This window comes from Lipotes vexillifer, unplaced genomic scaffold (genome assembly GCF_000442215.2).
Source record: "Lipotes vexillifer unplaced genomic scaffold, Lipotes_vexillifer_v1.1 scaffold772, whole genome shotgun sequence".
In the NCBI taxonomy this organism is placed as follows: domain Eukaryota; kingdom Metazoa; phylum Chordata; class Mammalia; order Artiodactyla; family Lipotidae; genus Lipotes; species Lipotes vexillifer.
The window spans coordinates 707,627-713,368 of NW_006796998.1; the positions used below are offsets into that span (position 1 = coordinate 707,627).

The 5,742-nt window shown below is 34.5% G+C and overlaps 1 pseudogene; it reads left to right on the forward strand.

Annotated features, from left to right (window-relative positions):
- The first annotated feature begins 506 nt into the window (after positions 1 to 506).
- On the forward strand, positions 507 to 1,370 carry LOC103078812 (eukaryotic translation initiation factor 1A, X-chromosomal pseudogene; annotated as a pseudogene).
- Positions 1,371 to 5,742: the final 4,372 nt, after the last annotated feature.

The following is a 5,742-nucleotide window of genomic DNA, read 5'->3' on the forward strand; positions in this document are numbered from 1 at the left end:
ATAGAAATCTTACAATGTCTGCTCTCAGACCACAATGGAATTAAACTAGAAATCAGTAACAGAAATATAAGTGAAAGATCCCCAAATATGTGAAGACTAAACAATACACTTCTAAATAACATATGGATCAAAGAAGAAATCTCAAGTGAAACTAAAAACTATTTTGAACAAAATGAAAATGAAAACACAACTTGCCAAAGTTTGTGGGATGCAGTGAAAGCAATACTTAGAGGGAAATTTATAGCATTTGATGCATATATTAGAAAAGAAGAAAGATCTAAATTTTCACCTCAGAAAACTGGAAAAAATAGCAAATCAAATCCATATAAGCAGAAGAAAAAAAATGACACAAACAGATCTCAGAAGAACTGGGTTTTGAGACTCTCTAGTGCTTGGTGACCTGGCTATCCCCACCTGCTATGTCCTAATGTAGTCCCTGGAGCCCGTTGGAGAATCCCTGCTGCCTGAATAGGAGTCAAAGACACCTTGAGGCTGCAGTTATTGCCATGTTCAAGAATAAAGATAAAGAAGGTAAAAACTGATGCAGAGGTAAGAATGAGAATGAATCTGAAAAAAGAGAGCTGGTGTTCAAAGAGGATGAACAAGAATATATGCTCAAATAATAAAAAATCTTGAGAAATGGATGATTAGAAGTGATGTATTTTGATGGCATAAAGAGGTTATGTCACTTCAGAGGGAAATTGAGCAAAAAATCTGCATAAATACCTCAGACATATTGGTTGGTCTACAAGAATGACCAAGATAACAAAGCTGATATAATTTTTTTTTTTTTTTTGAAGATGTTGGGGGTAGGAGTTTATTAATTAATTAATTTATTTTTGCTGTGTTGGGTTTTCGTTTCTGTGCAAGGGCTTTCTCCAGTTGTGGCAAGCGGGGGCCACTCTTCATTGCGGTGCGCGGGCCTCTCACTATCGCAGCCTCTCCCGTTGCGAAGCACAGGCTCCAGACGCGCAGGCTCAGCAGTTGCGGCTCACGGGCCTAGTTGCTCTGTGGCATGTGGGATCCTCCCAGACGAGGGCTCGAACCCGTGTCCCCCGCACTAGCAGGCAGACTCCCAACCACTGCGCCACCAGGGAAGCCCAAAGCTGATATAATTTTAAAATACAATGCAGATGAAGCTAGAAGGCACATGATGAGCATCCTGAGCATGTTAAATTCTATAAAACCAATTCATTTGGTCTTGGAGATATATACATAATCCATTTGATGATATTTGAGATGATAAAGAAAATATTGATAATATCAAAACTGAACTAACATTTTATGTTCCAATTTTTTTGAGGATTGTTTTACAATTTGGATTTTTGGCTATGATCCTGTTAAAGAAGATCAAAATTTTATTAGCATGAGAGAAACTTGTTAAAGCAGTTTCCAAGCCATTTGTATCTCTTTAAAAGCTGGTAATGCTGAATATCTTAAGTAAAATGTTAAACCCACTTTGTTCTTTTGCTGCAGTTGAGCTTATAAGTAAAAGACCCCATTTTCTATTTAAAAGGAGAGAAAAGATGCCTTTTTGACTTTGACAACTTCCAGTAAGTAAATGGATGTTTTGAATAAGCCATTTGCCTTACACTCATTATGGAGTATGATCAAGCCATAGTTTTGATTAGATTGTTGACTGTACGGTGTCTTTCTATATACTCCAGTTACCTAGATATTCCTTTAAGATTTTGACACAATTTAAGAGAGGCAGAAATCTGCATTTGAAGTAAGAAATGATAATTCTGTTTTACATATTTAAGTGGCATGTGGCTATTTTATGCTAATTTTGATACCATGTGTATTCTTTTCATGATCTTATTTTGCCAGTATAAACATACCAACAAGAAAAGCATTCTCAAAATTCAGTTTTCGGAACCCAGATTTTAATAACAATTTTGAATTTGTAAAGTTAGCACTTGCAAAAATTCAACAATAGGTGGCACCCAGTAATCTTAATAGTGGATAAATTGATATATTTGGACACTTTTTTTTTTTTTTTTTACTTACTTGCATAGGAATTTCCCAAATGAGAAAAGTATTATATTTAGATCATATGCATGTATGTAGAATTTTTTTTAATGAAAATGTTTTGTCTTATTATAAAGAGAAAAGCTTTACTTTTCAAAAAATTAATTAATTCATTTTATTTTTGGCTGCATTGGGTTTTTGTTGCTGCACATGGGCTTTCTCTAGATGTGGTGAGCAGGGGCTACTCTTTGTTGTGGTGAGCAGGCTTCTCATTGCAGTGGCTTCTCTTGTAGTGGAGCATGGGCTCTAGATGCATGAGCTTCAGTAGTTGCAACATGCAGGCTTGGTAGCTGTGGCTCATGGGCTCTAGAGAGCAAGCTCAGCAGTTGTGGTGCACGGGCTTAGTTGCTCTGTGGCATGTGGGATCTTCTGGACCAGGGCTCGAACCCGTGTCCCCTGCACTAGCAGGTGGACTCTTAACCACTGTGCCACCAGGGAAGCCCTATGTAGAATGTTTTATGGCACAAAAATATTATGGTAAAAGTCTTATTTTATTTTCAGAAGTCATATACATGTAAGCTAGAAATTAAATGTTTGAATAGCATGTTTGATAATTTTTAGAAAAAGACAATTTGTACAAGTTATTATAAAATTTTCATGTACACATAATTTAAGTGTTTATAAAGCACCTAAATTATCTGTAAGCTGGGGGAAAAGGAGGGAATAACAACTTAATGAGAAGATGGTCCCCAATTTCTGAATGGAAGAGTTACAACTGATATAATAAAAACAATGTCATGCTGCAGAGTTAAAAAATTAGAAATAAGAATTAGAGTAGAAATCAGTGAAATTGAAAACAGGAAATCAATATAGAAAATCTAAAGAAACCAAACACATGTTACTTGAAGAGGTCAATACAATTGATAAGACTGCAGCTAGGTTAACAAAGAAGAAAGAACACAAAAACTAACATTAGAAATGAAAGAGGGACATCACTACATATCCTATAGACATTAAATGGATAATAAAGGAATACTATGAAAAACTCCATGAACACAACTTTGATAACCTAGATGAAATGGACCAATTCCTTCAAGAATACAATTCACCAAAATTCACACAAGAAGAAATAGTCAATCTGAATAGGCCTGTATCTACTAAAGAAATTGAAATAATGATAAATAATTTTCCAAGACAGAAAGTAGAAGTAGCAGGCCCACAAGTGTACACTGGTGAATTCTACCAAATATTTAAGGAAGAATTTATATCAGTTCTATACAGTCTTTTTCAGAGGATAGAAGCAGAGGAAATACATACCTCGCAACTCATTCTATGAGGCCAACATTACCTTATTACCAAAACCTGACAAACATGTTAAAAGAAAATTACAGACCAATATCTCTCATGAACACTGACACAAAACTCCTTGAAAAATATTAGCATATTGAATCCAACAATGTATAAAAAGAATTGTAGACCGAGACCAAGTGAGATTTATCTCAGGCATGCAAAACTGGTTCAACATTCAAAAATCAATTAATGTAATGCAACACATCAACAAGCTGAAACAAACAAAATCACATGATTATATCAATCAATAAAAAATGTATTCGACAAAATCCACCACCCACTTATGATAAAAAAGCTCAGTAAGCTAATAGAAAGAAACTTCCTCAATTTGATAAAGAATATCTACAAAAATCCTACAACTAACATCATACTTAATGGTGATAAACCTGAAGCTTTCTAACTAAGGTCAGGTACAAGGCAACGATGTCCCTTCTGACCACTCCTTTTCAACATCATACTGGAAGTTCTAGCTATTATAATAAGATAAGAAAAGGAAATAAAAATTATACAGACTGGGAAGGAAGACATAATTCTCTCTTTGTTTGAAGATGACATGATCATCTATGTAGAAAATTTGAAAAAGTTGATGGAAACTCCTGGAGCAACATACAAGGTTAATATACAAAAGTCGATCAATTCCATATGTACCAGCAATGAACAAGTGGATATTGAAATTAAAACCAATACCATTTACATTAGCACCTGGAAAAGTAAAGTAGTAGGTATAAATCTAATAAAATACGTTCAAGATATATATGGGGAAACTACAGAAGTCTGATACATGAAGTCAAAAAACAACCAAAAAAAATGGAGAGGTATTCCATGTTCATGGATAGGAGAATTCAATATTATCAAAATGTCAGTCCTTTCCAACTTGATCTATAGATACCATGCAATCTCAATCTTCTAAAGTTTGTATGGAGAGGCCAGAAAAGCCAACACAAAATTAATGGAGAAGAACAAAGCAATATTACTGATACTACCTGACTTCAAGACTTACTATAAAGCCATGGTAATCAAAACAGTGTGGTAATGGCAAAAGAATATACATATATCAATGAAACACAATAGAGAGCACAGGAACAAAATCCCACACATATAGTCATCTGGTCTTTGATAATGGAGCAAAGGCAATATAATGGAGAAAAGATAGTCTCTTCAACAAATGCTGCTGGAATAACTGGATATCCACATGGAGACAAAAATGACTCAAGACACAGACATACTTCCCTCACAAAAATTAACTCAAAATAGATCACAGACCTAAATGTTAAAAGCAAAAGAAAAGCAAAATGTTAAAAGAGGATAACATTGGAGAAAACATACATGACCTTGGTTATGACAATGACTTTTTAGATAAAACATCAAAAGCATGATGCATAAGAGAAATAACTAATAAATAAAACTTCATGAAAATTAAAAACCTCTGCCTTGTGAAAGACAATATCAAGAGAAAGAGAAGATAAGCAACAGACTGGGAGAAAATATTTGAAAAAAACATCTTATAAAGGACTGTTACATACAATATACCAACAACACTTAAACTCAATAATAAGAAAACAACTTGATTAAAAATGAGACAAAGACCATAAAAGATACCTCACCAAAAGAAGGGATACAGATGGCAAATAAACATATGAAAAGATGATACATATCACAGGTGATCGGGGAAATACAAATTAAAATAAGAATGAGCTACCCCTACACACCTATTAGAATGGCCAAAATCTAGAAGACTGAGAATACCAAATGCTGGTGAGGATATGGAGCAATAGGAACACTGATACATTGTTAGTGGGAATACAAAATGGCACAGCCAGTTAAGAAGACAGTTTAGTAGCTTCTTACAAAACTAAACATACTTTTACCATACAATCCAGCAATTGTGTTCCCTGGTATTTACCCAAAGGTGTTGAAAATTTATGTTCACACAAAAATCTGCACACAGATGTTTATCACTGCTTTACTCATTATTGCCAAAACTTGGAAAAAACTAAGATGTCCTTCAGTAAGTGAGTGGATAAGTAAATAGTGGTACATCCAGACAATGGAATAATATAAACTGATAAAAAAGAATGAGCTATCAAGCCATGAAAAAACATTGCGAAACCCTAAATGTATATTACTAAGTGAAAAAGTCAATCTGAAAAGACTACATGCTATATGATGCCAACTGTATGACATTCTGGAAAAGGCAAAACTATGGAGACAATAAAAAGATCAGCAGTTGCCTGGGATTGTTGGTAGAGGTGGAAAAGTGGGAGGAATGAATAGTCAGAGAACAAAGGATTTCAGCACAGTGGAAATACTCTGTATGATACCATAATAACAATGCATGTCAGTATTCATTTGTCCAAACTCATAGAGTGTATAGCACCAAGAGTGCACCACAAGGTAAACTATGGACTTTGTGTAATAATG